Genomic DNA, 9860 nt, shown 5'->3' on the forward strand with positions numbered 1-9860 from the left:
GTACAAGTTTCAAGATAGAAGAAGTGGTTGCTGATGCCAAGGCTGGTGCCAAGAGGCATGAGCACTAGGAAGTGGGCATAGTTTGCAATGCACTCTTCATCAGGAAAGAGGGAAGATGAGAGGGAGCTGGACTGCAACAGCACATTGCTCTCAGATCCCCTGCATGTACCTCATTCTTCGTTCAGCTCTGCAGGCCCTCAGCTTATTCCACGTGGAAGGGAAACAAGGCTGACAGCTATAGCGATGGGAGAGAGACGAGACTGGCCCTCTTGGCCCCAAACCCAAAATTCCAGGGAAAGGTTCTCACTTGTCCATCTTGAGTTTTTAGAGCGCAACTGTGGGTCAATAAATTGTGGCTAGGCTGTAGAGAGGAGTTCCTACGTGAGCACATGCCAGCACCCATGGAGACCACACAGAACAGAAAGAGGGGCAGATTTTACTGAGGGGTGCCCCTTAATATACATAGTTTGGAGGTAGAGGAGAGTTTAGAAAATCTAAGAGGTTCATATCTCTTAGGTGGAGACGTATCCACAGAAGGGGACTGAGGGCTGACAAGCACAGGGAAGTCATCAGGAAGGAGCTAACAAACCATTGTGTCTCAGTGGTGCCTCTTCTGATGGCCTTTCCCAATGGAGATGACCCCTCAGGTAAGGTGAATTCATCCTGGTTTGCTCAGGAAGTTCCACGTCATTAACAGTGGCATCTCTTTTCATTATTGACAGGTCCCAATTTGGATGCTGAATCACTCGGTCAGCCCATACTGGGCCAGGTCTGAAGTGACTGGGCACAATGGCCTCTCAGGGATGTCACTTCTTTTTGTGTTGTAGCCCCAGGCCTGATCTGGAAAGAGTAAACCCTAGCTGTCAACCTACTTCTCTCCTCCTGGTCCCACCAAGGGAAATGGGGACTCCTGGAAGTCTCCAGTGCTTGAAGATTTGGGGTCTCCATTGAAAGGATCAGAGATAGAAACAAAGCTATCTTGGCCTGTCCTGCTGACTCACTGCAGGGAGAGGCCACATAAGTGGAGGCTGGAGGAAATGGCTCCATTCCTTGTTGGCAGTGAGTCTGGGAACACTGCCCATACCCAAATTGGATTCCCTGAGGCCATCTGATACACCCAGGACGCCTCAGAGCAGGAAGTCCCAGAAACCACTTGCAGTTTCTGACCACCCACTTCAGCTTTCCTTGGCATGGAAAAGACAAGGGCCATGATGGAATGGTCTTTGTTTTCACTACATGGAGACCAACAATGTCTTGCCCATAGTAGATTCTCGGTACATACTCATGTGATGGAATGGATGTCCTGTCCAGGACAGACTGGAGCTGTCCTGTCTCAGAGGAACCTCCATTGGTGGCCATAAACTTGGTTTGCAGAACTAAATGTGCAACAATATACACAGGAGATGGGGCAGATGAGAATGGGGGAGCAGATTGTAAGGAGCTGGGGTGGAATTTGTCCTGATCCCAGCTGGTGATCAGCTTATACCCTAAAGCACAAGGATTAATAACCAGGGTAATTTTATCCCAGTCAGACTATAACTACAGATGTGGGCTTATTGGGTGAAGCAGTTAATCCTTTCTACATTTGGCTGGCTCATGAAACATGATGCCTCGGGTTGTCAAAAGCACTATTTCCTCATTGGCCTGCTGTTAGGTGCAGCCTCCTCTCCAGGACTGAGTGGGCAGCTGTCTGTGGACTCGCTGTGTTCTCGCCTGTTGGGTGAGCTGACATCTCACTGGACAGATGATGGAGGGGAAGGGAAGAGGCGTACACCAGCACTTGCGCACTAACGGGAGGAAGGGTGGAGTTGCAGGAAAATGTCAGGTGTCAAAGTGGGTGGGTGCACAGAAAGGCTAAAGGAAAAAAGACTCTTGGAAAAAAATCTAGGGTTCATTGCAACCACAAGTTCCAAAGGCTTGAGGGGTGGGGAGGCAGCAGGAGAAGGGAAGAAGGCTGAGGAAAGGGGGTACCCCTGGGTATACACGTGTCCCACTCTGAGCCAGCAAGCACCCACGGATTTACAGCATCGTGATGGTTGGAGGCTCCAAAGCCTGGTGACTGAAATAATCAAAGAGCTGCCGCTGATGGAGCAGAGATGAAAGGGTTTCCAGGACCGTCAGTGATGGGCTTGGAGCTTCCCCCCCCCCCCCCCCGGGGCAGCCACCCTGGAGTGAGGAACGGGAGACTCTGCAGTAGCTGAGGTCTGTAAGGTTGGTGCTGCCTAGGTGCCCCGGTGGGTTCTGAGGAGTCGGCGGGCCCAGGGGTGACGGGTCTCGGCCCCAGCACCCGCCGGGCGCACGTGACCGCATCCCCAGCCCTCCCCCGCCCCCTCAACAGGAGTCTGCGCACCGCCTCCTGCTGGGAGCGGCGGCTGCGCTCTGGTCCCGGCGGGCACGCCCCCAGTGGGTCTCTGATCGCTGACACCCGGCCCAGCCAGCTCCACCCACCATCACAGGGCTCAGCTGGTCGCTCCGATCGCCTCCCACCTCCCACCCCTCACTTTTCAGTCCCAGGCTGAAGGGGTTGGAGACGTTAAAGCTTCATTCCTTGTGCTTCGTTCCAGAAACTTTAAAAAATGCCCCGCGGTTCTTGGAAGCCGTTGAGAGGAAAGCAGAGTGTCTGCCATCCCCACCCAGAACCAGAGTCAGCAACGGACTCAGGAGTCCCGGCGGGTGGGGGGAAAGGGCAGAGCGGCCGGGAACTTTTAATAAAACCTTCTTATCCATTTGTCTTCTTTCCCCTTTCCTCTCTTACCTAGTGTCTTTAATTGATGCCCTCTCCTCCCCACAAGCGCAAAGTATCTGGAGCCGAAACCCTTCCCCAACAGGGCAGGACAGGCCCCCGCAGCCACCGCAGAGCCCGGGAGACCAGGAGAACTGCTGCGGGAAGGATTTGGCCTTCTCGGCGGGTCTCAGGGTTGGGAGGCTCACATCCCCATGACAACGAGCTCTTCCCGTGAGAATAAGGAACTCCCGAATGTGCAGCAAATTGGAAGGGGACCTGCTGAGTTCCAGCTGAGGCTCCAAGCAGGCGAGGGGGAGGGGAGGGGGTCTGCAAGCGGGGGTGGGGCGCGACCGAGGCTGACATGCGACCTCCAGCACAGATGCAGGGCTGCGTGTGTTTTCCTCTGAGTCAGATGGGGCCACACATGCTGGACACATGACGCGCCGTGCTCTCCCACTGCTGCCAGTTAGCAGATGGATTTGCTGACTTGCTTAGAACTGTCACTGCCAAGCTTTGGGCTGGGCTAGGTGGGACGGTTCCCTTTGTGGGTCTGTTGCAGTCCCTCTAGGTTGTGAGACCAATAGCTCCTGTTGGGAGGATGGGAGTTTGAGCTATGGAATTCATTTTGTGTGGCCAAGACCACTGATCACGTTCTACATTTTTCTTTTTTTTGCAGTTTTCAAAGTTGTTTTAATTATTTACAAAATATTTGTATTTCCAAAAAACAAACAAACATATATATTTCCAATTCAGAAAGGTATAAAGAAAAAAGAAAATGAAAATGATCCTCCATCCCCAATTCTTCCACTCAGAGATAACACTTAACATTTTGTTGTCATCCTTCCCGATTCTGCACACACGTTCACGTATGGATGTAGGTATATTTACAAAAGTGATTACACGACGCATAATGTTTTGCCATCTGCATTTTTACTTAATTTACCACAGACATGGAAAGATGGAGAAAATCTATATCATTATTCTAATGGCAACATAGGATTACTATAATTTAATATTTACCAATTTGCTATTGCTGGAACTTAAAGCTGCTTCCCATTTTACAAGTATACTCTTCTGCATGGTGATAAACGTCCTTATATATATATATATTTCCCACACTCTGTTACTTTTCTTAAAGTGAACTTCCAGAAGTAGAATTACTGGATCAAAGGATGTGGGCATTTAAAAATTTGAAGCACATTTCTAAATTCTGGGTCTGTGAATTCCTTTTTTTTTAGGATCGAGTAGGCTTTATTTTCTCCTCCATAGTTTTTGGGAATAACAGGGCAAGGCCCGTTATATCCGGTATCTTAGTTTGTAAATACTTCCTCCAAGGCATCATCTGAAGTAAGAATTTGGGAATAATTAGATTTTTTCAGAGGCGATCCAAGAAGCAGTCTAAGGAATGAGCAATAAAAGGTGCACTAATGAATGTGTTACTGTGGGCAACAGGGGCCCAACCCTACTGGGGACCCTCTCAGAGACCATGTAGAACATTCCTCAGAATTAACTCCCGTAAGTTTCTGCAGGGTGTTAATTCTCCAGATCTTCTGACTTTCTCCACTGTTATTCAGAAAATGTCTGCAGGTAAGTTCTGAGGTAGGCCAAGGGGACGTGGCTGGAGCACCTACAGCCTCAGCTACAAATGAACTATTACTCCTTCCCCTGAATTCAACTCAAGGGATGAGGTTAATCCAGGACAAAATTGCATGATGGGTTAAGATTTTTGTCAGCACCTCCACCTTTCCCCTATTGCCTAAACCATCTCTGGTGCCAACCCCTGCTGCCCCAAAACTCCCAAGGTATTTAATTCTACGAGATACATCAAAAACATCTTCTTAGTGACTTATTCTAGAGTGTTAGAAACAAAAGCTGTCACCCTTCCAGGCATCTTTACATTTTAGGACAGGAACCAAAGTGGAGAACCATTCTGTGCCAAAGGAATTCGTGATAATGCTGGTATTTCAGGCACTGTGGCAGCTGAATGCATCTGTGGCAAGGGTGCCCCAGCCTGCGGCTGGTCCAGCAGAGGAATTCCGCTTGTCTCCTGTCCTGTAGTAGGTGAGAGGTGGCAGGAAGTGGAACAGGAAGGAAGAGTCCAGAGCCTTGCTTCCCTTGCCCGGATGACACTCACTGGCCTGTGGATGTTAGAGAATGAGTCAGGAAAGAGGAAATAAGGCGGAATCTGTTGATGGAGGGAATGGGAAAGAAGTGAGTCGCCAAGGCAAGGGGGTTGAGATTGTTGTTAAGAAGACAGAGCAGGTGAAGAGAATGAAAAAACATCTCCAATGGGTCCAGGTGAAATAAGGCACTTGAACGAGGGACTCAGCCTCGGTTTCCATCTTCCCTTCCTACACTCTTGTCTGTCCTCCTTCATCTCTGGTCACTGCTTCTCAGTGTCATTAGGAGTCCATCCCCCCCACTCCCACCCGGCTTATCCCCTCACTACTCATGCTATTTAGAGTTCTGTACTGTACCCTTTCTCTTCTCCAGCTACACACGCTCTCTGGGCTGTCAACATTCCTGCACGGCTTCTGCTGCCATCACACACAAATGCCACACAGATGGCTGGCCCAGCTCTCTCGGGAGCTCAGATCCCACCTGTCCAGAAGCTGACAGAAGTCAGGGTAGTGGGAGGAAGCTTGGGACAGACTTGTATTCCCTTCAGTCTGTGTGTTCTCTGGTCGTCATCTTTGAAAGCTGGTGTCCCCATTTAAGTTGTGAGCTGCATGAGGATGAGGTCTTTGGCTTTTACTTTCCTGATTTGCCAGTGACCATCAGACACTAGTTGAATTGACCACTGTAAAAGTTTCTCCACCAGCACCACAGTGGGGACGTGAGAGGAAGAGGTCCTGCTCCGGTGCAGACACCTTGTTTTTACCGACACAGCCCCTCCAACCATCCACAGTCACCAGTAACCTTCTGCTTACCAAATTCAGTAGACTTTCTCAGTTCTCCTTCTTCTTAGTCTCTTTGAAGTACATGGAACTATTTGCCAGTTGCACCATCTTGAAACTCTATGCTTTCCTGGCCTCCATAATATCTCACCCTCTCAATGTTTGTCTGTCCAATGAGCTGTTTCCTTTTGTCTCTTAAACAGTTCTCCCCTCAGGCTCCATCCTTTGGAGCAGCATGAGATAGTGGAAAGAATGCAGGTTTGGGAGCCAGAGTGGCTGTATGTGAATTCTGGGCTGCACCATTTATTAGTTGGGTGACCTCTCTGAGTCCCAATTTTTTCCACTCTAAAATGCAGATAATCACGAGGTTTGAAGATATTGTAGGTAAAAGGCCTGACACAAAGTAACTGCTAATGCAAGGCAGATATGGATGTTCTTGTGTGAGTCTGCCAAACATTACACAACCTCGTGTTGACCCACTGCTCACCTCTGGGCTAAGGAGTGCCAGCACTCTCTCTCCATCCCTGACTTCTCTCCTACATCTGGTCCCTGACTCCACATATCTGCTAAGTATTTCCACTTTTGATGTCTTGCCATGACCCAGCATCAGCCTGCATAAACCACCCTTGTCATTCTTCCTTCTCTAAAACTTTTCCTGCCAGCATTTCTCTGATTCAGTCGTCCACATGGCTATTTCCCAGACTCTCAGACTTGAAAAGCTTGGAAGTGTCTTTAGCTCAGCCATCTCCTTTGCCTTCATATTTGGAAATAATGATTGTTACTGGTAAAGTGACTTCATGTGCATTTCTGACTTAACTTTAGCAGTATTTTGAAGTAAAATATTATACAAATGAAGCCTGGAAAGGAAAAATAATTGGCTTGAAGAGAGAGTAAGTGGCAGAGCAAAACTCAGACATCAATCCTGGGTTTACCCCATTTCTCGGATATTCCTTCCTTGGAATGACTGGTAGCCAGGCTGGTTCCAAGTCCCATTAACTCAAAATGCTGAAGTCTCTCCATCTTAAAAACAAACTGACAAACCTTTCCCAATGTCTCCCTCTAGCCCCCAGCCTTCTCTCACCTTCCCTTTACAGATGAACTCCTTTTAAAATGTGTGAAATCCTACTTGCATGCCTTATTCTCTTCTCTCTGGTTCCTTAATCCCTGTAGACTAGCTTCTACCTTCCCTGGAAGGCCCTTACCAAGGTCACTTGGTGCCCAGGACACTTTGTAGCATTCTCCATACATAAGCCCTGTTAAACCCTATCGGAAGCCCCTCTTCTCCAAAATACCCTTCCCCTTAGTTTCTCTCCAGGATTTCCTTCTGTCTCATTGGCCATTCTGCCCTAGTGTCTTCAGTTCAGCCCATCACTTGAATGCTGATAATCCTCAGTGTTTGTTCTAGGACATCTTCTCTTTAAAAAAAAAATTAAAATATATCTAACATACAATATTATACTAGTTTCAGGTGTACACCATAATTATTCAACATTTACATACCTAAAGAAGTGATCACCATGATAAGTCCAGCAACCATCTGACACCGTACCACGCTATCACAATATTATTGACTATATTTCCTATGCTGTAGGTTACATCCCCATGACTTGTTTGTTTTATACCTGGAAATTTGACACTTGTATTCCTTTTCACCTTCCCTCCTTTTAAAAAATTTTCAATTGCAGTTGACATTCAATACTATTTTATATTAATTTCAGGTGTACAGTATAGTAGTTAAACATTTATATAATTTAAGAACTGATCCCCCTGACTAATCTAGTACCCATCTGACACTGTACATAGTTGTTACCATATTATTGACTATATTCTCTTCACTTTACACACCCATGACTATTTTGGAACTACCAATTAGTACTTCTTAATCCCTTCACCTTTTTCACTCTAACCCCCAACTTCTCTCCTGCTTATCGCCTCGATAAATCCAGTGCCCATCTGACACCATACATAGTTATTAAAATATTATTGACTATATTTCTACATCCCCATGGCTACTTTGTGACAACCAGTTTGTACTTCTTCATCCCTTACCTTTTTCACCCTCTTCCCCAACTCCCCTCCCAGCTGGCAACCATCAAAATGTTTTCTGTATCGATGAGTTTGTTTATTTATTTGTCCTTTAGATTCCACATATAAGTGAAATCACATTGCATCTGTCTTTCTCTGTCTGACATACTCCACTCAGCACAACACCCTCCAGGTCCATCCATGTCACCACAAATGGCAAGAACCCATTCCCTTCCCTGGCCGAGCAATATTCCATTGTATATATGTACCACCTCTTCTTTATCTATTCATCCATCGACAGTCACCCAGGCTGCCTCCACATCTTGGCCATTGTAAACAATGTTGCAATGAACATACGGATGCACATGTCTCTTTGAAGTAGAGTTTTGGGTTTCTTTGGATAAATACGCAGAAGTGGGATTACTGGGTCTTTCTTTGTCTCTTGTTGTGGCCTTTGCTTTAAAATCTATTTTGTCTGGTATAAGTATTTCTACGCCAGATTTTTTTTTTTATGCTGGACTGTGAGGACCTGTCCTGTACATTGGTATTTCCCACATTTCTTAAACTTGCATATGGCTGCCTGACCACCTGGCCATGCTGTGTGGCTTCTGTGGAACGTATTTCCAGTGGCATTCCCTGGAATGTCTTGTCAAGAGCCAGTTGGAGCCAGCATGAGTTATCTTAAAAGACAAAGCAGGGGCAGCAGGTGTCGTAGAAATGCCTGACGGGGCGTCCAGGATGGTGATGCTTCCAGCCAGGGTCTGAGCCTGTTTCATCTCCAGGTCCTCAGTGCCTAGCATGACCCTGGACCACTGCAGATGCTACTGAAACTGGTGACTGAAACACACTTCCAGTAGCAGATCTGCCTGCAGCTATCCGTGTCATTCAAGACCAGTCACTTAACCTCCCTGGGCCTGAGTTTTATAAAATTTTCAAAACGAGGAGGCTGAAGTAGATGATAATGCATGTCTGTTGAGCTCTAATGGTCTATGTATGCTTCTTTGCATGAGAAGCAGGCCAAGGTCTTCATTCACCCCCGCCACTCCCCTTCACTTACAGCAGAGTGCCCTGAGCAGGGGGCAAGGCTGGGGGGCAGATGAGTTCTGGGCCCTTGCTGGCTACTGCTTAGCCCATGGGTTCTGGACTAATAATATTTTTTCCTTGTGTGATCTTTTCCCAAAATGCAATAGGCGTACTTTTGCAGACATTGTTCAAAAACAAATTCTAAAGAATTGTGTGGCAGAGACTTTCGGGGGGGGGGGGGGACTCCATGACCCCCGCCTCCTGTTGTCCATGACCTTGTACAATCTCCTCCCCTTGAGTGGGAGCAGGACCTGTACTTCTATCTAACAGAATATGACAAACATAATGGGATGTCGTGATCAGGTTATAGTATAAAACTGCTAACACCCCAGGGACAGAGGAAGTGTGGGTGGCCTCTAGGTCCCCAGGGTGGCCTACAGCCCACAGCCAGCACGTAGCTGGGCCCTCAGTCATACAGTCACAAGGAACTGGATTCTGCCAATAACCTGAAGGAACCTGGAAGCAGATTCTTCCCCAGTCGTGCCTCAAAGTGAGAATGTGGCTCAGCCAACGCCATGACTGCAGCCTTGTGAGACCCCACATGGAAGACTCAGCCCAGACTCCTGACCCGCAGACACTGAGATAACAAATGTGTGCTGTTTGCGGCCACTGAGTTTTGGTAATTTGTTATGCAACACAGAAAACTAATACAGGCTGGATTCTGCTAATAAATAGTAGCTATGAAATTTTCCAATGGAATCTCTGGGGTGATGGTATTAAAGAACAGTCTTAATCCCAGTAACCTGGACTAACTGGGGAAGAGGAAGGCAGGAGGGGAAAGGGGGCCAGTCTCAAATAAGTGATCGATAATACCAAATAACAAAAGATTTCAGGATCAGTTGTCTTAACACTTTCAAGCAATTAAAAGAAGATACAACGGTTAGTGAATTCTTGTTCAACTTGCTATAAGCACATTTTGTAATTAGCATATTCATTGTTGATATTCAAATGAGAGATTAAAGATTTTCATTTTTTTAGAGTAGAGTAACCATGATCACAATCTTCTTTATGTTATTAGTTAGTTTTGAGAAGTAGATACAGCATGGTGGTAAATAGCATAGCTCCTCTTCAAATAGTCACAAGTGTCATATGAACTGATCGAGCTTTTACGCTGTGCCCAAAGGGCAGAC

At 47.0% G+C, this 9860-nt stretch overlaps 1 long non-coding RNA gene across 1 annotated transcript; it reads left to right on the plus strand.

Annotated features, from left to right (window-relative positions):
• Positions 1–2147: 2147 nt before the first annotated feature.
• LOC141568361 (uncharacterized) lies at positions 2148–2728 on the plus strand. Its single transcript, XR_012491514.1, has 2 exons — positions 2148–2211; positions 2565–2728. It is a non-coding gene; the product is annotated as an uncharacterized LOC141568361 (long non-coding RNA).
• Positions 2729–9860: the final 7132 nt, after the last annotated feature.

Source organism: Rhinolophus sinicus, linkage group LG02, assembly GCF_036562045.2.
Source record: "Rhinolophus sinicus isolate RSC01 linkage group LG02, ASM3656204v1, whole genome shotgun sequence".
Classification (NCBI taxonomy): Eukaryota; Metazoa; Chordata; class Mammalia; order Chiroptera; family Rhinolophidae; genus Rhinolophus; species Rhinolophus sinicus.